Source organism: Pinus tabuliformis, chromosome 6 (assembly GCF_031772625.1).
Source record: "Pinus tabuliformis cultivar Carrire ecotype Pingquan chromosome 6, CPIR1, whole genome shotgun sequence".
NCBI classification, from domain to species: Eukaryota; Viridiplantae; Streptophyta; class Pinopsida; order Pinales; family Pinaceae; genus Pinus; species Pinus tabuliformis.
The window spans coordinates 1,594,622,709-1,594,647,258 of record NC_142292.1 but is presented as its reverse complement, the minus strand read 5'-3'; positions in this window follow the sequence as shown (position 1 = coordinate 1,594,647,258).

Genomic DNA, 24,550 nt, shown 5'->3' with positions numbered 1-24,550 from the left:
TCAAGTGGGTGACACCTTGCTTTCTCCCACTCCATGCTTCTTCCGGCACTTTGTTCAACACTGCTTTTGTAGGACACCTGTTCAAAATATACACTGCACAATTTACAGCTTCAGCCCAATAATCATTTGGCAAATGCTTTGCCTTCAGCATGCTCCTCGCCATATCCATGATGGTCCTATTCTTCCTTTCAGCAACTCCATTTTGCTGTGGGGTGTACCTAGCTGTAAACTGTTTGTGAATTCCATTTTCTCTACAAAATCGTAGGAATTCCTTGGAGATATACTCACCTCCTCTGTCAGTTCTCAAAATTTTTATATGCAGCCCACTTTGATTCTCCACAAGTGCTTTGAAATTTCGAAATTTCTCAAACACTTCACTTTTGTTCTTAAGGAAATATACCCAAGTTTTTCTTGTAAAGTCATCAATAAATGTTAGGAAATATTGGCTGCCTACTAATGATGGAGCTTGCATCGGTCCACATAAATCTGAGTGGATGATCTCTAAGGGTGCCTTTGCCCTTATGCTTTTACCTAATGGAAAACTTTCTCTATGTTGTTTCCCCAAAATGCAACCTTCACAAAGGCTGTCTGGTTTCTCTATCAATGGTAATCCTTTTACCATTCCTTTTCTGCTTAACAAGTTTAGACCTCCAAAATTGAGATGTCCAAATCTCAAGTGCCACAACCAATTTTCATCCTTTGGCACGCTTTGGAAAGCCTCTTGTGTCACTGCTGCAATTTCTTCTTTATTTTTCAAATCTGCTCATATTCTAAGAGGGAACATTCTGTTCCTTGTCATCTTCACTTTAGCAATGCATCGCTTGCTGGCTGCTCTGTCCATGATGGTGCATACATCATTCTCAAAGAAAACATTGTACCCATTATGGACACGTTGTCCAATACTCAAGAGGTTACACCTCATTCCAGGAACATAATAGACATCTTCTATGGTTTTCCTTTCTCCTTTCTTTGTAAATATTTTAACTTCTCCTTTTCCCATAACAGAGATTTTGCTATCAGTCCCAAGTGTGACTGGTGATTTCACACTTTGATCTAAAGCAGAAAACATGGCTAAATTTCCTGTCATATGGTTACTACAACCGGAATCTAGAAACCATATATCTTCACTGTTTGTTTCAGCCATGTTACAAGCTAACAATACATTATCTTGGCTGATATTTTCTCTAGTAATATTTGCATTAGATCTATTGTTTATATCATGCTGTTTCTTCTTACATTCACTGGCATAGTGCCCATATTTTTTACAATAATAACATTGGACATTGGATTTTTCATACCTTTGTCCTTGAGCATGATGTTGTCCACTTTGTTGGCTGCTGCCATGGCCTTGGTTCTGATTTGGATTGCTGCCTCTTCCTTGAGCATTTGCTGGGCTGTTCCTTCCACCTCTGTTTTGACTTCTGCCTCTTCCTCTCTTGTTTCCTCTGCCTTGACCTCTTCCTCTTCCAAAAGACATCTGGGTCTTAAAGGCTTGCTCTAGAGATGAGTTTTCATTTCTACTCAACCTCTGCTCATGTGTTATCAGTGATGCATGTAGCTCATCAACTGAAAAGTTTGAGAGATCCTTTGTCTCTTCTATGGTGGTGACAATCACATCAAACTTTGAGGGTAGGACCCTCAACAGTTTCTCCACAATCCTCCTTTCTTCAAGGGTTTCTCCATGAGTTCTCATCTGTGTGACCAGACCAATCACATGTGTGAAGAATGAGTCAATATTGTCTGACTCCTTCATGCTCAGATTCTCAAAATCTCTCCTCAGCAATTGTAGTTTTGCTGTCTTCACTTTCTCCATGCCTTGATAGGCTGTTTTGAGGGTTTGCCATGCTTCATTGGATGTCTTAGCTGCTGCTATCCTTGGAAACACACTCTGGTCCACTGCTTGATACAACAATACAATGGCTTTTGCATCCTTCTTCCTATTGCTCTTCAGCAGATCTCTCTCTGCCTGAGTTAGGCTGTTAAATTGATTTTCATCTGCTGGTTCTTCAAACCCATTTTCAACTAATTCCCATAAATCTTGAGAGATAAACACGGCTCTCATGGTTATGGCCCAATAGTCATAGTTTTTCCCATTAAATTGTGGGAGCTGGGTGTTAAACATACCCATACTAGTGCTGGTGCTAGCCATTCTTTCAATACTTGACTGTGTAAAAAAAATTACTGACTGTCTTCACTCTGCTGGTGAAGTTGCTACAGCAATAAACCCTTCCTTCAGCTTCTTTGACACTTCAAAGAGCCTGGACTAGCTCTGATACCATGTTGGAAATTTATGAAAATTCCATGACAGACAGACAAAAAAAATGCTCTGTTTTTATACTCTGTTTTAACACAGAAAACTCAAAAAAATCGTTCGCTGGAAACGGTGTTGCAGCAACGCTGAAACTGGTGTTTCAGCAACACAAAAAAAATATTTTCTGAAAACTGAATTTCAACAGTGCACAGCAAAAGGGAAGTTGTATTCATGTATAATACTTCCTCTAACAGATGGATTTCTACAAGACTACTTTAAAGACAGTTCAAAACTTAAAAAAAACTTCATGCTGTAAACAGAAATTACATTACTGTGTTTGCACTGCTGTACATTACAGAAAACAAAATACTATGTCTCCTCTGAAAAATCAACAGGTTGTTTTTCACTGCTGTGTCTGCACTCCTGTGCATCTACAAAACACTCTGTTTCTGTTCAGAACGCTGCTGTAACACTCTGTTTCTTCCTTGAAAACATTTTACACTGCTGCTGTAAATTTCATTCATACATTCACGCTGCTGCGTACAAAAAAAACTTCTGCACTGCTGTGCATTACAAAGAGAGCTCTGTCTCTGTTCAAAAAAAAGATTTACACACACTGCTGTGTTTTCATTACATTTTTCAGATTCAACAAAAAAAACAAACTGAACTACACGTTTTCCTTTTGCCGTAAAAACAAAACTGTACCTGTGAATTAAAATAAAATAAAATTAAAAATCCTACCTACATTTACCAACTACAGCAATAAATTACCATCATTCCGTGAGTGACCACCATTCCGTAATAAATTGTTGTGTAATGGCTGATTCAGGAAAAGACTGGAGCTGCGGCTGTTTAATGGCAGATTCATCAATACAGAGGTATGGTTGTTGATTCATCAGTACAGGAGTATGGCAAAGGACTGGCCCTGCAGTTGAAAATAATATTTCAACAAACATAACCATCACTGCGCTTGGCAAATAGCGCTTCCAACTTTTCGTTGAAAACTATTGTTTAGAAGTGCTTATCAATTAAAAGTAGCCTTTGGAATTTAGTGCTAGGATTAATGAAATCCCTATAATACTTTTTAAAAAAGTGTTTAAATAGATAATGCTTGAGAATAACATGATTTAAATAAATAGTGTATTTAAATAAAATTTCAATCATTTTTAACTTGATTATAATTTCAATTTATTAGTTCCATTATAAAAGCAAACCGTTGATTTTGAATCCAGAATTTTAATGAATAAAAAGACCAAAAAAATTCTAATCAAATAAATAATCTATAAAAACCCTAATAAATACTAAGAGGTTGTTAGACCAATGCAATCCACAACTGGGATAAAATTCTCAAGTCACAACCGGAGTTACGTAAGGAATGGGGTTCCAACACCATCATAAACTCACAAAAGCTAAACTGGATATTTTCTCCTACAGCATGAATTCAAATAATATTATTTTTCTTCGCTGAACTACAGCTTCAATCATCTTGTTAATTATTCAAATGAGGCAGGACCCTCGTCCCCTTCATAATCCTACAGTGCCTACCACTGGCATAGAGACCAGTCCAGCCACCAACAACCTTTTCACAGACATAGACGTCGTTGCTTTTGAGTTTTTTTCCGTATAAAAATGGCCTGATATTTATATTATATTGGAAGTAACTATACATATATCATCTTTCCGGATGCTGCAATTTCCAGTAAAGATAACTAAGATCAGCTCAGAAAATATTAGATACTAATTGTGACTCAGGGGAAACCAAGAGCCAGAAACACATTAGCGCAGCATAATTTACATATAAGCATGATACTGTTCTAAATTGTTGTGACAGAGAGAAGCATATCCAGTGGCAGATACTGAAGGAATATACAACTGTCACCATTTGTTTCTGTATTGATGAAACAGCCAACTTATAAACTAGTATTATTCGCTGCTTTTGAGTTGCTCTCGTGGAAAAAACTGCTCACCACAAAATCCTCATTGTTCTTACTTCTCAATCAGATTCAAGAATCTATAATCTATTATCTTTGTGAAAATTATAAAATTAAATATCAAAAATATTTTTTTCATAAAATGAGTTTGTTTGCATATATTTTCAAATTAAATTACAAATTCAAAATATCTATTTTATTGCAATCATTTCGTAAAGCTAAGAAACATTTTTTTTTTTCAAATAAAAGCATAAAATTTAAAAAAATCTAAATAATCATTTAGATTGATGAAAATCCAACAAACCAATTGTAATTTCAAAAAATATTAATCATTATAATAATAATAATAATATAAGGACGAGAAGAATAAACCTATTCTAAAATTTAGTATATATTTTATAAATTTACAGTACGCAAATGAATAATAATTACTGAACAGAACGAGTTCTTGAACTTTTAAATATAAACAAGGAGGGCTGCGTGGTAGCAAGTCCCTGCCATGAGTGCGATTGAGTGCAAGGCATATGTTCACATAAGGAAACTTACTGCATAAGGCACCGGTGTGAATGAAATGGTTTCGACATAAATACCACCTGAATATTCACAATCCCAAATCCATATTCAAAATTTGTATCTTTAACTATCAACAATAATAACTTGTGAGCTCCAAATTGCCTCTCAGATGCCTTTGAAGTAAATGATGTTAATTGTATTTGTAGGAATGCCACTGCACTATCCCTCTTTGACACCATCTCCTATACATTGTTTGCTTCTTTAATATCTAACATAGCTAAGCAATAGAACACATTGAGGATTGCCTTCCCCAAGTTCTAACTTGTCAAACCCTACCCACAGTACCTGGTCCAACCAACTCAAGTAAAGGAAAGTTTAGCACTCAAAGTCTACACTAGAATAAAATCCCCACATGCAGCCAAAGAAACCAACTTAGGTAAAGGAAAGTTCAGCACTCAAAGTCTACACTAGAATAAAAATCCCCACATGCAGCCAAAGAAATGATAAAAATGCTCTGAGAAACCTAAAATCTACAACTCAGAAAATAAGAAAGTAGTTGTGATTATAAGAAATTCAAGAACTTTAGAAAAGTACACCTCTGAAAAAATAATGATATAGGTTTATAAGGTTTCTAATGGCAGTAGCACAGTTAGTTGTTCTCATAGAAAATGGCATGGTTTTAGGTCTATAAGGTTCTAATGGTTGTAGCAAGTTAGTGGTTCTTATAAAATAAAAATGGCTTGGTTTTAAGCATGACTAATTTCCACACTTCTGAACATGAAACTTGATACAAAATTCAAAACTGAGCTTTTCTGTTTGTTGCATTACCTTAGTCGCAACATCAACAACAGACCCTAATCAATAAATTTAACTCCGGGATAAACTAATTGGCCATCTTGGATCAAGATCATTGGATAATCATTATTCTGATTTAATTTTGAATGAAATGTAATGCAAAGCCAAAACTTGGTGCACCTTGCACAATGTGATGTACTTAGCAGGCATTACTACAAGGAGTGTGGAAGGAGTAGAGAAATTGAACCAACAAAGTCAACATCATATCCAATAACATAGGTAGCATAGATACCATCAACATTAGCATATTAAGCATATCCTTCAGTAGCACCATCAACAACATCATACCTTTGCTTAGTTCCAGGTACAATAGCAGGTACAGAACCAGCTACAGTAGCTGTAGAAGAGCTAGCACCACTAGTAGAAGTGACTAGAATATGGGTAGAGGTACTAAGTGGATGATCCATTCGATTCTAATGCCTTCTCTTTTCAAGGCCGGATGATCCACCAACCTTGCCCCTTCACTTATTACCCTACCGACCGTTCGATGCCCTATACCACTTTATGATTCATGAAGCGCTTTGTGGGTACAAGTACGACAGACCAGAGAGCATGCAATATCTTCTCTTCTTATGATGGGCTAAAACCCCAGATACTAGCACGATCAGGGAAGTTCTGAACGAATTCTCTCTTTTGAATGTTGGAGATCAGATGCTCAGCTAAGTTAAACAAAAAATATACAGCAGATCAATCATGCACATAAAGACACAAGAATTTAACGTGGTTCACCCAACCAATCTGGGCTACGTCCACACAACATAGGCATCGGCAATCTTATTAATCAAACAGGAGATTACATAATGAAATCCTCACAAAACTCTCACCCTCATAGCAAACAATCCGAATGGTTGCCTGTTATATAGCAAAGAGAATCTAACAACCTCATTAACTCACTCACATCAAATATAGGAGGCATTAATCATCTCCCAACAACCTGGAGCTAATCTAGGAACTGAATTTCTATTGTTGTCACCTACAGAGATTTTTGCCTATTTTGCTCCAAACAGAAAATCTCAACAATCTCCACCTTGACAACAATTAGCTTGATGCCCTGTTATTATTATTTTATCTTTTCTGCAAGCCAAGAGAAGCCAAACACCAGCGTAGCTTCTCTAACAAAACTGGTTTCGTGAACATGTCTGCACAATTCTCCTTTGTATGCACCTTTTCAAGAGAGACTCCCCTTTCGGTGATAACCTGTCTTACAAAATGGTACTTGATCGATATATGCTTTGATTTACTATGATAGGCTGGATTCTTAGCCAAATGTATTGCACTTTGACTGTCACAAAATAACTTGATGCTGTCCTGCAACCTACCAAATTCACCAAACAAACCTTTCAACCAAATCGCTTCTTTGCAAGCATGAGAAGCAGCAATGTATTCTGCTTCAGTAGTGGAGAAAGCAACAATGTTCTGTAGCTTTGACATCCAACTTATAGCTCCACCTGCAAGAGTAAAGACATACCCTGAAGTTGACCTTCTCTTATCCAAATCACCTGCAAAATCGGAATCAACATATCCGCAAACAAATTCACTACTCTTATTGTAAGTGATACAATAACTACTTGTGCCTCTCAGATACCAAAGCACCCATTTCACTGCTGACCAGTGTTCTTTACCCGGATTTTCCATGTACCTGCTGACAACCCCAATGGCATGTGAAATATATGGTCGAGTACAAACCATCGCATACATTAAACATCCTACTACATTGGCATATGGAATGCCGAGGCGACTGCTTCAAGCCATATAATGACTTCTTGAGCCTGCAGACAAATTTCTCATTGCGATGGTGAACAAACCCTTCTGGTTGTTCCATATATATTTCCTCATCTAAGTCACCATGTAGAAATGCAGTCTTAACATCTAACTGTTGCAACTCTAAATCAAGCAAAGCCACTAATGCTGACACAATTCTAATTGAAACAATTTTAACCACTGGTGAAAAAATCTCATGAAAGTCAATACCGGCTTTCTGAGAAAACCCTTTTGCAACCAGCCGTGCTTTGTACCTGTCTTCCGTATCATTCACACCCCATTTCAGCTTGAAAACCCATTTACACCCCACAGTTTTCCTGCCTTTCGGAAGCTCAACCAGATCCCAAGTACCGTTCTTACTTAAGGCCATCATTTCGTCCTTCATGGCTGCTTTCCACTTGTCACTATTTGAACCTTCTACAGCTTCCTGATAACACAAAGTTTCATCGTCATTAGCGGTCAAAGCAACTGAAGTAACATGATCATCATACCTTCTCGGAGGGCGTTTGATCCTTGTAGACCTCCTTAAGAAAGTTTCTGGTGCTTCCACAATTGGCTGTCTATCATCTGTAGGAACTTCTTCATGATCGCCATCTGAGACCTGTTCATGACCTCCATCTGAACCCTGTTCATAATCTGATTCTGAAACCTATTCATGACTAGAATCTGAACTATGGTCGTTATGACTATCATTAGAAATGCTGTCAAACTGAATGTGCTAGAAATCAAATACATCATCCTGTTTCAATCTACTATCTACATCTAACTGTACAAGAGAGGATTCATTAAACTTTACATCTCTGTTGATGATGATTTTGCGGGTAGTAGGATCCCACAATCTATATCCCTTTGTTCCATCACCATACCCAACAAAGATATACCTTTTAGACTTTGGATCTAATTTAGTTCACTGATGTTTAGGCACTAGAGCATATGCTTCACAACCAAACACTCTGAGTTTAGAATAGTCACAAGGGTGTCCTTTCCATACCTCTTGCGGAACCTCGCAGCCTATCGCCGTTGATGGAGATCGGTTTATCACATAACAAGCTGTTTCCACTGCTTCCGTCCACAACTCCTTTTGCAACCCGGCGTTACTCAGCATACACCTTGCTCTCTCTAGAAGAGTCATGTTCATGCGTTCAGCAACTCCATTCTGCTGAGGAGTATAAACCGTGGTCTTATGTCTCTCGATCCCTGCATCCTTGCAATAGCTGTCAAACTCCTTGGAAGTAAACTCACCACCATTGTCAGTTCTTAAACATTTTATAGTTCTACCAGTGCTGTTTTCTACCAATGCTCTAAACTGCTTGAAACCTGTAAAAACATCAGACTTCCTTTTGAACATGTAGACCCACACTTTTCTAGAAAAGTCATCAATAAATGATGCAAAATATGACGAGCCACCATATGACACTGTAGGGGCTGGACCCCAAACATCTGAATGGATATAATCAAGTATTCCTTTACTAGTATGTTTGCCTGTTTTAAATTTTTGTTTACTTTGTTTTCCAAACAAGCAATGTTTACAGAAATCTAACTTTCCAGATCTTAGATTAGGAAGTAACTTGCGATCAGCCAAAATTTTCAACCCTCGTTCGCTCATATGGCCTAGCCTTTGATGCCATAGGCGAATGGAACTACTGTCCTGTTCAGACACCGACACATGATCTAACCCAGTTCTACCTTCTAATTGAAAAAGATTTCCTACCTTCTTAGCCTTCATCACTAGTAAAATACCTTTATAGATTTTCATAACTCCACCTTGAATTACAGTTTTATATCCATTCGTATCCAGTGCTCCTAATGAAATTAGATTTTTTCGTAGATCTGGTACATGTCTCACATCAGTTAACAATTTGGTTGTGCCATCTAACATTTGTAGTTGTATATTTCCTATTCCAACAATACTGCAAGTGACATCATTACCCATGTACACGACTCCATCATCAACTGATCTATATGTCTTAAACCAATCTTTATGAATACACATGTGGTTAGATGCCCCAGAATCTAACAACCAATGTTGATCATGTTTTGAAACATTAACAGACAATACCTCATCACTCATACCTGAACCAGATACTGAACCTATATCTGTGGTGTTGGCTTCCTTCTTTTCTGTCGAAGAGCCTTCTTTAGCAGCCTGCTTTCGCTTCCAGCAATCCTTTTTCAGATGTCCAGCCTTGCCACAATGCCAGCACTTCACCTTTGTCTTCTTTCCCTTGGACTTTGAACGAGAGTCGCTATGCTTTCCCCCGGAGTGTCTCTCTCTTGAGCGACCTCTGGCCATCATTACCTCTGACGTAGAGGTGTCTGCATTCGACCTCTTCCTCGTCTCCTTAGACAACAAGGCTCCAACAACATCGTCAAACTCAAGAATGTCTACTGTACTAAAGCTTATTGAAGTAACAAAGTGATCCCAGGATTTAGGCAATGAACACAATAGAGTTATTGCCTTATCCTCTGAATCAAATTTCACATCTAGACTATCTAATTGCACCAGTAAGGTATTAAAAACATTCAGGTGATCAATGATCGAGGTACCTTCTTTCATCCGCAAACCGTAAAGTTGTCGTTTCAGGAGAATCCGATTTGTCAAGGATTTCGTCATATACAGCTTCTCCAACTTCGTCCACAAACCAGCTGCAGTCTTCTCTGACACGATGTTAAATAAAACATCATCAGCCAAACACAACCGAATTCCGCTCAAGGCTCTTCCATCCAATTCATTCCACTCATCATCTGTCACGGGGGAAGGCAGTTTGGACCTGCCCAACAATGCCTTTGCCACGCCCTGCTGTACCAGCAGATCATGCATTTTTACCTTCCAGATCTCGAAATTATTTTTGCCATTAAACTTCTCGATTTCGAACCGGGCACTTTGAGTTTTCGCCATTTGTATCAACAAAAAACACAATAATCTCCAATATCCAACTTTAAATACCAGCAATAAAAAAAACTGCCTATGCCTTTCTGCCTTTGCCTTTTAAAAACAAAAAAGATCTGCCCTTTGTACTTCACAGAAAAAAAAAAAAAAATTCTGCTTTATCTCAACGCTTCTGCTCTTATTATTTAATTCAACAATGCCCATTTAAACAACAAATTTGCTGTTCTATCCTTAATGCTTTTGGCATGCAACAAAACAAAAAACGGATTTCTGTTTTATATTAAACGCAGGCATCAAAAAATTATTCCAACCGCCGTTATATACTGCTCTCTCTACGCTTTTATATTAAATGTAGGCAACAAAAAAAAATATGCCAAATGCAGGTATATACTGGAACCACACTCGTGCACTGACAATTTAGGAAATTTTTGACACCTCTACAATGGAATTCCACCAGCAGCACCAATCCTTTAAAGTTAAATGACAAAATACATCGTAACCACAAATGAATCTAAAATGGATTGCGTACATATGGCATTCATGTTTTCATGGCTGTATAATCTAAAGACAGGCGCAGACTGTCTAATTCAACTACATCAACATCTTCTATGGCTCAAATATGAGTTTATGGTGTGAATTAAACACCGAGAAGGAGAATGTAATCACCACATACCATTGCATTCTGTACGCAAACCCAACAGAGCGCCAGACATCACCTCAGTTAATGAACAGAAGCTTATCACGAACTGGCACAGCACCTCCTTTAGTTTATCGAACACCGCACCAAGTTTATAATGGTTATACGCAGGCAGCTTTAACAGTTATCCACCACAGCACCGTTCAACACTGTCAGGTAACTAGACCACGCATGCAGCAATGTCTTAACGCTCAGCCACGATCACGCCAATCCACGACACGCTGCCAGCTCTCCACGCAGCTGTTGAATCGATTTCTGGTGGTAACATTGCAGGTTACTTCCACGCAGCAGTGCAATCAGGTAGATTCACGCATCAGCAGTTGATCTACGGCACTCCACCTCCAGCATGCGCTCCACCTCCAACTGCTCTGATACCACTTGTTGGAGATCAGATGCTCAACTAAGTTAAACAAAAAATATACAGCAGATCAATCATGCACATAAAGACACAAGAATTTAACGTGGTTCACCCAACCAATCTGGGCTACGTCCACACAACATAGGCATCGGCAATCTTATTAATCAAACAGGAAATTACATAATGAAATCCTCACAAAACTCTCACCCTCATAGCAAACAATCTGAATGGTTGCCTGTTATATAGCAAAGAGAATCTAACAACCTCATTAACTCACTCACATCAAATATAGGAGGCATTAATCATCTCCCAACAACCTCGAGCTAATCTAGGAACTGAATTTCTATTGTTGTCACCTACAAAGATTTTTGCCTATTTTACTCCAAACAGAAAATCTCAACATTGAAGCGCCCAGAGAGCATGAAGTTGACCCAACCTTGAATGGTACTCTCGTCAAAGGGGCTCCAGTAGATTTCCATTTTAAGCTTAGCTTGGCGCTGCAGGAACTAGACAAAAGAGATACTGGGAACTGTTATGCGACAGTCTTAACGAATGGGAAAGAAGCGAACCCCGCAGATGAAATAGGTAGGCGCTAAAGCGTGTGAATCTGACCATTTCAATGGGTTGTGAGCCATCTATCAGTGTGGCCCCACAACTGATAAGCAGAACAAGCTTCCGGATTAAGGTTGGGTAATAAAAAAGAACGGGATTCACGCTTAGGGAGCCAATCATATTAGCATCATAGTATCTTCACGACTCTCTCAACCATGTCGAACTAGCTTTAAAGAACATGGTCGTTGAGCCGCAAGGAGGGGAAGCACTAGACGATCAATGTGTCCCGACTATTCAGGATAGAAAAAGAGCATGCAGCAGACATGGTACAACCAGTATATAGTGGAGCCAATAAATTTCTACCGCCTGTGGAGAAGAAGCCGACTGGTGCTTCAGAGAATCAGGATTGATGGTGGATGGACACCTAAGGAGAGGCGTCGTGGAAGGTGAGACGTCCATAGATAGGGTCATCTGAAGAGTGGACATGGATGAGACGGGTCCAGGCAAAAATGGAGAGAAGGACAACCAGAAGGGAAGATAGGAAAAACGAAAGGCCAGCTAGAGAAATAAAGAATGAGGACTAACAAAGCACACAATGAGAAACTGCGCACAGTGACATTTAGGCCATCTGCATATACTTTCATGCAAGTTTTACTAACTGGAAGGACTAGAACCATTTTATGCACAAGTAGTCTCGCACGGAACAAATTTAAATGAAAGCAAATGTACTTCCCGCCACTATGACAGAAATCGTTGTCAGCCTAAAGATATTCTCCCCTGTTAACATTTTAAGTTACAAGTTTATACTGTGTAAAGAAGTAAGATAATTGCATTCAAACATTAAAAGACAGACATTAAGGATAGGATAGGACACTATAATAAGCCTTTAATGGTGAGGACCATGGGTATTTGTTTCGTGTATTTTGTTTGCGTGACAAGAAGTGAATTGGAGTAAGTAGTCACAACCCACTGGAACCGCAGGTCAAAGGCCGATAAAAGGGAAAGGAATTGCGGGAACTTACCCACTCATTTGGTTCTCCTTACTTCGCACCCACCCGATATGTTTTTAACACGATGCCCCTGAAAGTAGCAGCAATATTAATGTACCAGACTTGCCTGCAAAAGCCCAAGCTCTTAGAGGCGGGCGTATACTCAACAGACGCAGACCTTGTGAATTGTGATATCCATAGTTACCGAGTTCGAATTTGAATTCGACTTCGAGTTCGAATTTAATTCGATGCGGAAAAAATTCGATTGCTTAAAATTTAATACAGAAAAATTAGAGCGTAGACATCTACAAATATTTAAATATATTGCTTTTCCAATATTTTAAATTTTTTGAAATATACAAATGTCTATTATTTTCTAATAACATTAATCTAATCAAATCAAATTCTTTACTGTAACTATTAACAACAACATTTATTGTTCTATATAATACAAACTTTAAATATTATAATTTAATATTTACTCAAATCTTCTTGTATTTAAATTTAATGAATATATAACACATATTTTTGTTATATTAAGTATTCTAAATAATATATTTATCACTTTCCTTGGTTCTTTACAGATTTTATTAACAACTTTACTTAAAATATACTTCCTAAAATGTCATAGATTAAAAGCGAACCAACTATTCTAAATAATCTATTTATCACTTTCCTTAATTTTTACAGATTTTATTAACAACCTTACTTGAAAAAAATACTTCTTAAAATCTAATCAATTAAAAAACCAACTATTAACAACTTTGCATTAACAACCTTGCTTAAAAAATATACTTCCTATAATATCATAGATTAAAAGTGAACCAGCTTTACCATTTATTAAGACTTCACCTGCCATCTCACAGGTCTTGGAAAATTGAAAAAGCAACCATTAACAACCTTGCATAAAAAAATATACTTCCTAAAATCTCATCGTTCAGCTTTACCATTCATTAAGACTTAACTTGCCATCTCACCACTCTTGGAAAGTTGCTCTGATGTCCATCAAATCTAAGTTCGTTAATGGAAAGTTGAATATGATAACGGTTAGTTGCATGCAGTTTTATGGATGCTATTTTAACGGTTAGCTGTATGCATTTTATTTTTTGGAGACGAAAGGGTTTTGGAAGAGAAGATGGGCGACCTGGAAAACTGTCGTTAGCTGTTATCTCATGTAAATTGAATCGGCTGTGTGAAAAGGGTTTTTGAAGAGCAGATGGGCGACGTGGAAAACTCTGTAAACTGAATCGGCTGTACGGAAAAGTGTTGTCCTCTCTTGTAAACTAAGCGTGACCTACCGAACTTCGAATTAACGAATTAGTTCACGAACCAAACCGAACTGCCGTATTTTCGAATTTTTTCCATCAATTAGAATTTGGTAACTATGGTGATATCCCGTCGGATTTGGAAACAACTTGCAGGAGTCGATCTGTTCTCCATTGCAGGACAAAGCTGCTATTGTGCACCATTCAAGGAACAAGGAAAATGTCTGGCACCATTCAAAGGAACACCAACAACAACAAACCAAAACCAAATCGAAACACAACCCTCGAACATACTCCTCTTGTATTTTTCACAAGAGATAATGACCTTCGCAACTACAAAATAATTGATAAACCCTTTTAAAAAGAAAATTATGACTGTGAGAATGAAAACCTAAGCAGTCCTTGAAGCCCTCTGGCCAAAAAGTATCAAATACACAAAAGTGACAGCGTATGATTCCAAGTGATAAGACGATTCATAATATTTATCTATGTGCCTAATCTGTAATGCTTATCTCGCAGCAGTCATTTGTGGTTCCGCAGAGCCGTATACCGCTTTGAAGATGCAGCAGTGTGGAAACCCTCAGAAAGACGATTTGATTCGGGCTCTGTTAGAACGTCCGAAAGGAAACTCGCTGAAAGGAATACCTGAAACATTTGCAAGTTTACTGTGATGGAACTTTGGCGATCCTTCTTTTCCCAGCTCCCGTTCCGTAGACACCCGTCGAACCGTCCAAACCACACCAACATGCACGGACCACTTGGCAACTTATTAATGATCGCGTTAAATGACTTAGTTTTTCTACACTGTTCACCACAGCATCTAATACCTGCAAATTAGTTTGCTTGAGTGAAATATGAACTAACCAAATCGAATGTGATATATAGTTATGGTTTCTACACCTCGAGAAGAGGCCAAATAAAACATTGAAGTCTGTTCGAGGCCAAATAAGACATTGAAGTCTGTTGGAATATGGTTACACAAGAAAAAGCTATGATTAATACACAATGCTACTTAAAAACTCTAATCTAAACTGATGTTAAACCAACTGTTCATAAGTCTGTTCGAGGCCAAATAAGACATTGAAGTCTGTTGGAATATGGTTACACAAGAAAAAGCTATGATTAATACACAATGCTACTTAAAAACTCTAATCTAAACTAATGTTAAACCAACTGTTCAGATTCCTATAGTCCCACAATGCTACTAAAAACTCTAATCTAAACTAATGTTAAAACCAACTGTTCAGATTCCTATAGTCCCATGCAAGACGGCAGGGACTAATAAGGTAATTATATTAAACTAATGTTAAACCAACTGTTTCGATTCCTATAGTCCCATGCAAGACGGCAGGGACTAATAAGGTAATTATATTAATATTTCAATTTCACATTTAAAGTAGAGATGAATAATACCTATTAATTAGAATGAATTCTTGAGGAAATTATAGTATTAGTTTTCAGTAAATCACTGTTTCAAACATATAAAATTTGTTAGGCGTTATCATCAAACTTAAGTGGTGGTCACAGTATTAAAAATTTGTTAGGACATGTATATCCGCTGGATAAGGCCTATGAATATTTGGTCCTTTACCTCCATCTTTGTATTTGAGGAGGGGGAAGTTACTAGAAACAGCGGCATATTTTCATGCTTTAAAAAACTGGCTGACAGAAAGATCCAGGATGCCTTTGAGAATTCATCTTCCCAGGTAGATTCAAGATCGTCTTTGAGAACTCCCTGCGTCACTTTCATGGATCTTGGATGAAGAAAATATTTGCTTCAGCATGTCGTCCAGTAGAATTTCACACATTAACACAAGCGAAATCAAAAGTGGCCCACTGATCCGAGCTAGGGAGGCCAGTCTTCAAGTAGTCAGTAAACGAGGGGACATGTCGAGACGGTACCATTCAACTTCCTCTATATAAGATTCAAGGTCCGAGGCAACGAGTGTCAGATACTTTCAATGATTTACTCAGAATATGAACAAGGTTTTCACCACAAAAACACACAAGAAAAAGAAATATGTTTTGCCTAGTTGTCTGTATACATAAACAACACATACGCTTTACCTGTCCCGTTAAAACTTGGTTTAGATACTCTGTTGTGAATGTCTTTGCCTCCGGGAAACGATACCTCTGAGTGTCTCCGGGAAATGAAATCTTTGAAGCTCGTAATAATGGCAACATGATGCTCTATAATAGGAACCAAACGCTAAACGATATAATAAGAAATAATTACTAATGTTTCTTCCTTGTATAGCGCCGCTGCTTTCCAGGTGAGGTGTCTACAAATTCTTCATCAGCTCCACAAATGATCGTTTGCCTCTCTGTAGTGTATACCACTTTCAACTATTGGAACGTTAAGACCAAAGAAACCTGTCACGCCAATAACCAGAAGCATGGGCAATGATGCACAGAGACAGATCTAGATACCCATCTGTCTTTGTGTATCATTTCTCATGCTAGTGGTTGTAGCGTTACAGGTTTGTTTGGCCTTAACATTACAATAGATAAAAGTGGTTTAAACTTTATATAGAGCCAAGCGATTATTGGTGAAGCTGATCAACAATTTGTGGACGTCCCATCTGTACAAACAAGAGGCTTTAGCACTTGCCTACTATGGTCCAACTGCGAATATTACTATTTGTAAAGAAAATTCCAAACAGATGGAATCTTTGAATTCCTTGAACACATTGTGCCATTTTGTCTCTTATGTTTATGTAACGATTCATGTCGTCCAATAAAGATTAACCACCTGATGTAATGCTGGGTTACATGTCTGATGTATGGTCATTATCGTCCTCTGCCGTGGGTAATGTCAAAACTATCTTAATATAAACATATGTGACTATTTACAGGGAAGGCCCGATTCCGTATTTGCTGCGTAGTCATTATACTCTGTGTTCTTATAGTCAAAGCAGTTTCAATGTATAGGAGTAAAAATGGAATTATTCCTGTTACACCTCTGGGCTTTATTTAAAATATATAGTAGTTTTCTTATAACTAAGATTTTATTCTATTCATGATATTTTGACTATTTCTAGATAAGATGCCATTCTACGTCTGATATTCACGATATTGCAATCTTAACATGAATATGAATATTTACAAGCTACAAAAACACTATGCAGTTATTGACAAATGCATTTTGTATTGCAGATGTTTCAACAGAAACACTATTACACGCTCTCTACCTAGATGAGATATCCCCTCCAAGCACATGGCTGTCAGAAGGCGTTAATGGTTTCACTTGTTGGGCAAGCAGTATCCATCCAGTGATCACCCGGCAGCTTATGAGTTGTACGTATGGTAACATTGGCAACAGACTTTATTAACCGATTATTGTTGGTCAAACAGTATCCATCCAATGATCAACGGACAGCTTATAAGCTGTACGTATGGGAACATTGCAGCAGACTTTATTAGACTATTATTGGGTGCATATTATTCGTCAGGTTGTTGTCGTGACGTCGAGCTTGACCATGTTCAATTTTAGTTTAATGCAACTTTTAGTATCTAAAACGGGGGTGTGCTGAACGTAAATTTTAGTAAAGTTAATAGATGATTTTTCTTTCATTTTATTGGATACATGAAATTCCATAAAATGGATATAAAGATATTTGTTGTACCCACATAAGTAGGTTTTAAAATTTTAAATTCAAAGAAATAATTTTATTTTTTGTTTAAATTGAATTCCATAATAAATTAATTATTTGCAGAAGTGGTTTATATTGGAATTAGGTTTGAGGAATTTGGATTTTTAAATAAATGAGTGGATAAAGTTTATATTGGAATTAGGTTTGAGGAATTTGGATTTTTAAATAAATGAGTGGACAAGGTTTGATTTCAAGAGAATATTTTTTTTTAATGTATTTGAATAGGTTTTTAGTTTCAAATCAAAGAATAAAGATTTAATTTAAAAATCATTTACTTCACCTCCTCTTAGGCACATTGGAATCAAATAACTTTATTTCCACACCGTTGGTCAATTTGAGCGCTTCAATTATAGATTGTTTGCCCATAAGCAATGTTGAGTTCGTCTCCAAGAGTCGTCGTGTAGTCGTAACCACTCGGTTGGTCTCCAAGCGCCATCTAGCCAATGTAGGCCATTGGACTGCATCGAACACGACTATATCTCCCCCCATTGAAAACAACTTGAGAGGAAGGATGGCTGAGATGATTAAACATCACTTCTCTCTTAATGGTATATTTTATTCTTATTATTTTCTCTACACCTTGCTTTTCTAAGAAGTCTAAGATTGTTTCATAAATTTATTCAACAACCTTAATCTATTTCTTCTTATCTCAAGTATAGTGTATAACCATCATTTCATTTTGTCATTTTCGAATGCAAATACTTACAGGTCATTTCAATTTCAGCTCTCTTTGGATCAAAAGTGAGCCATCATTTGTTGGAAGAGCTCAAGAGAGGAGAAAAATAAAACTTGCTTGTTATAGAATTCCATATTTAGAAAACCCTTTCTTGACATGAAATTGAGTTACAAGTACCTGCGGCTCTAGCTTCTCTGACTTGTGAACATGATAACATTAATGCAATTGGTCTAGTTAATGTTCCACCTATATTTCGTTATTCAATTTTGAATATTTTTTTTTTATAATTAATAAAATGTTCAACTAATCTCTTTAGTTATTTTTTAATGCCCCCTCCCACATTTACCGACTTTCACCGGCCTGCCAGGGTAAACATGAAACAAAGAGTTACTATGACATGACCCGACCTCCAAGCTCCAATTAAGGAAGTGGAGCCTACCAACTAACCAAAAAATAACAACTCATAACATCCCTCAGAGCTACAAGACACTTAGAGGCCAAACGACCATCCTAAGTGACCAAACCCTAAGCTGAGGCTCTTTTCACTAACCTAGACCCCCCAACTGCATGTATGACAAGGCTTAGCTGCGGTTTTAGGCCTCCAATCGCATGCACAACATTGAATCCATGTGGTTGTGACCCAACTTTCCCAGTTCTGAGGGTGAGGTCTCGAGATCTGAGCCACAATTCCAGGGCAACCCCCAGATCATTGCCCAAAACTGCATGAGTCTTTCCAGAATCATAAATGATATAATGAGAAGACTAAACATACAAACTTGAGTAAAAAACTTGACCTAGACAGACTAGAACATCCTAGGCATTTCATCAAACACATGGTAAATAGGTAAGCTACAAGTCATAAATGCATATATGAGTGTAAATATTTGTTCTTTAGTTGTGAATCACCAAGAAGATCTAATACCCTCTTAATTAGATGCAAAAACACTTATTAGCCCATGCATTCATCAACCATTCAAGAACTAATCAAAACATAACAAGAGCCATAGCTAGATTATGTTATATATAATAATGCTTATAAACAACATATAATCAAAACAATAACCATGAAAGAATATCTAACAAAGCCACATAATAACAAGTATAAATGCTAATAGAGTACAATAAAAAAGTAGTTCTTATTAACGTATGCGAAATCCAACCAAGTCAGGGACTTCCATGTACCACCCAACCATAGATTGAGTTGAACCAAATCTTTCTTTAATCCAATCACCCCCATGCCATATTAAAAAAATCAATGTGGGATCTGATAGGATAAACCAAGACATAAACCATCAAGGGAATCTAGAGATTAAACCACCCCCACCCTCAAACTACCGCAATCTCCCCAAAGCTGGTCAAGAGATCACAAAACCAAAACAAGCTTGGATGCCTCAGAGTTCCGTTAGCATGCCTTGAGAATTTTTTTTGTCTCCACCCACCTGCCAAGAGATTGTCAAAGAAAACCATCTCTATCCCCAAACCTTGGGAATTTTCCTCAGACTACCTCACCTGGTTCCAAAATCATTCGCCAATCCAAACCTCAGTTATCTACGAAATGGAAAGGTAAGGCTGAAACCACTGTCAAACTTGGTAAAACCCATGCCAATAAAAACAACTAAGACAAATAAACAAATAAATGTACCATCCATTCACACCTCATGTAGGAAATCACACATGCAACCTGTTACGTGCAAAATCCTCGTGCTAAAGTTGTTGAACCAATATTATCCTTGCTTCCTTTGTTTTTTCTTGCTTATCCACTTCCTTCCCTTTCTCTCCTTGCTTGTCCTTTGCCTTCCTTTTCTTTCCTTGATTTCTCCTCTTGGTTCTCTTCTCTCTCTCTCTCTCAAACTAATTCCAAAGCCAAATTAACAAAAAGATAAACCAACAAAATCTCCACTAACAAAAGGTGTGAACTGATTCTTAGAAGCCCTTTTGTCATTAAGGCTTCTATTTTCTTCATTTTTCCTGTCATCTCTCTCATGTAAATCTATGTCTCTTCACCTTATTTTCTCGTATTTTCTTTTATTTTTATAAATAATATGTCAATTAATGCCTCTTTGGCTTTGACAATGCCTTCTCTAATTTCCTTAGCCATAAATAAATCGAAAGTGATGCCCACTATAGTGTTTTTCCCAACATTCATCCTGGAATACATGTCCCATGACCTTGGTCTTATTCTTTTTCTTTTTATTATCCTTTATTACATGAACTTTTAAATCGGGGTTGTGACAAACCCCCCCCCCCAAGGGGAACATCGTCTTTAGTGTTCTATGACACCTATAACCAACAAAACCACTGAAACCAAAACATACCATGGATATTCATAACATAGCTCCATGTGGTATTTACAATGAACAATTACTACAAACCATGAAAAACATGACAAATATGACAATCATACTGCTTATTGGAGCTTTATAACACAACTCGTTACAATGTGTACATCCATATAAATATATACATACATATATCAAAACTTATTTGCCTGACCCAACAAATAATGAAGGATACATAGCATGCATATGATCAGTCATCTTCCATGTAGCTTCGTTGGCCCCAAATTGCTTCCACAACACTTTAACTTGCTCGATTCTTAGTTCTGCAGCATCCATTATTTCTACTGCAATGCGCATTGAGGCTCTAGATGAAATTCTCCCTCTAGCTCCACCTACAAAACAGATTAGTTGGACACTTAATTAATTATAAACAAAAAAAATATAATCAACATGTTAGGGAAAGGGAAGCAAAATGTTGTTGCAAATGCACTCTCAGGAAAGGATGACGATGTGGAAGCATTGTTTTTTGCTATTTCTATTATCCAACGAGATTGGATAAATGAAGCAAGGGATGAATGGAAGAAGGACGAGGAAGTGTGGCCACTCATTCAAAAGTTCCAGAAGATCTTAGTTCAAACAATATTGGCAGAACTTGACAAGGAAGGAAAAATCATATTGGATCCTCGAGAAGTGACAAAAACAAGAACCTGACAGCTAGGAAATCAATCAATTTCAAAGTATCTCATCAAGTGGAAGAACTTATCGCTGAAGATTCCACATGGGAGGACAAGAATTTTATACAGAAGCATAAAAAACTACTCAAGCATTGAGGACAACACTTTTTGAAGGAGATGGGCATGTTAGGTCCCTATACTACTAGTGTAACCCCTTATTATTATTAGTGAAATGCACTTATTATATTGGTGTGCCCATGTAGTACCCATATTATTATTATTGTGCCACATAGAAGTCCACTATTGTTATTGTTGTGCCCTTACATTATTATTGTTATGTCATCTCTGATTATATTATGACTCCTTAGACTCCTATATATAGAAAGGAGGTCTTGTCCATTGTATCATCTAAGAATTGTTTATTTGTGTAATGTAAAGGAGGTTGCCCCCTTGAAGAGGCTTATTTCTAAGGCATTGATCTATCTTTTCTATCTTTTTGTGAGCTAGTTTCATAACATAATGAAACATGGAAAGCATAGTGGACTTCGATTATTGGAGGCAGTGCAAGTCTATAGTACACTGGCCCAATCCTCTCAAGTATTTCTAAAGGCTCGCAATACCAAAGTGTTAACTTGGCATATGATATAATCCTCAAAGGTATCCTCTTGGGTTTGATGCACAAGTACACAAGTTCCCCACCCTGAAACTCCTTAAATACCCTATGTTGATCTCCATTACTCTTTTTCCTCTCATGTGTTGTCTTTAAATTAATTTTAATAGATGACGTATCTTGCTCCATCTCTGCCAACATATCAGGTCCAATCAATACATTGTTCATTAGATCACTCCAGCTGATAGGAGTATTACAACTCCACTCATAAAATGTCTCAAACAAACTCATCTTCAAAGATTTATGATACACATTATTATAAGAAAACTCAAACAGTGGAAGATACTCTTCACACTTCAATTGTTGATGCATGATATACATCCTCAACATGTCCTCAATAATCTTGTTAGTCCTTTCTATCTATCTATTTGTTTACAAATGATAAGTTGTACTGTAGGTCAACTTTGTCCCCAAACCTACAAACAACTCTTTCCAAAACCTAGAATTGAACTTGGCATCTTTGTCTGATACAATCTTCTTAGGAACACCATGCAATCTCACTATCTCCCTAATGAAAATATGAGCTACCTCACTAGCTTAATTCGTAATCTTAATTGCAATGAAATGAGCTACCTTACTTAACCTGTTAACCACAACCCACTATCATCGCTCATCAAGATGAACCTCTTGCAAAGAAGATAGTGTCATCACATCTTCAATGCATGGATGATAGTTGCCAACTCAAGATCATGAGTCACATAGTTCTGCTCACGTTCATTCAACTTCCTTGACACATATCATACCACCTATCGTTCCTAGATAAGGACTTCACCAAGTCCTCTCTTGAAAGCGTCTATACATACAACAAACTCTTTGTCTTGATCTGCAATCTTTAAAATAAGAGCATATGTAAGCAAATGATTCAACTATTCAAAACTAATTGCACACTCCTTAGTCCATTCAAAATTCTTCCCTTTTCGTTGCAAGGATGTAATAGGATAGGAAATTCATGAGAAGTTCCTGATCAACTACCTATAATCATCGAATAATCCCATGAATGATCTGACCTCATACACATTCCTAGGAGCTTCCCACTCTATGATAGCTCTAATATTTTTCGGGTTTGCTTCTATACCTTCCTTGGAAGCAACATGTCCCAAGTAATGAACTTTTGTATGACAAAAACTGCACTTAATAACCTTGAAATTCAACTAATGCTCTCTCAACAATCTTAACACTACCTCTAGATTTTCTCTTTTCTTGTCCTCATTCTTATAATATATCAATATGTCATCAATGAATACTATCACAAAATTGTCTAGATAAGGACACAACACACTATTCATCAAAAACATGCAAGTAGTTGAAAGATAGTAAGACCAAACGAAACCACTACAAACTCATAATGTGCATACGTAGTATGAAATGTTGTCTTTTATATGTCCTCTTTTTTATGTGTACCTGATGATATCCTGATCTCAAATCAATATTTGAGAACATTGTTTCTCCCTTTAACTGATTAAACAAGTCATCAATATGCGACAAAGGATACCATTCTTGATTGTCACCTTGTTCAACTACCTATAATTAATACACAACCAAAGAGTACCATCCTTCTTCTTTATGAACAACACTCGTGCACTCTAAGGTGATACACTTGGCCTAGTGTATCCCTTATCAAGTATTTCCTTAAGCTACAACTTTAGTTCCATTAAATCTAGATTGCTCATCTTGTAAAGTGCATTTGATGCTAGTGCTTCTCATGGTTCCAACTTAATAGAAAATTCCATTTCCCTATGAGGCAGTAACTCTGAAATATCTGCAGGAAATACATCCTAAAACTACTACAAAACCAGATAACTCTTCAAGACTTCAACATCCTCAACCTCCTTCATTTTGTCATTATAAATATGAATTGCAAACAGGACACATCCTTTCCTACAACTGCGCTTTTCCACATAGCTATAACCATTCTCACTAATGTAGGCTTCTACTTACCCTACAATATTCTCTTTTCTCCATCATCATCCAAGCACTCAATAGCCTTCTCATAACAATCTACCTTAGTCTTCTGAAGGTACAACCAATCCATACCCAAAAGTGTATTGTACAAACCCAAAGGAAGCACATTCAGATGCACTGATGTAGGCATACCATTAAGCTCAAAAGCACAAGCTCACACCCAATGATGAACTCTTTTCTTAGTACCTGTAGCCAACTACACAAACCAAGACTCTACATGCACTTCTTTACTCAAGCCAAGCTTATCCACTAGGTTAGGAATAACATAACTATAATTAGATCCAGGATCAATAAAAATGGAAACAACTTGATCACAAATTTTACCTTCCATCTCAATAACGGATGGTTGGTGATCTAACTACTTGTAATCAAATGCCACATAGATCTAAGGAATACTTTGTCCAATATCCCCTATTATCTACGCCTCTTGAGAATTGTAGATCTTGGGTTTGCCACCGTGATACAATGGACAATGCTTCTTATGATGATCCTTGCCACATATCCAATGTTGCAATGGTTCTCTAGCACTACCCTTATTATAATTCTCTCCAGGCTGAGATCCATGTCCCTTCTC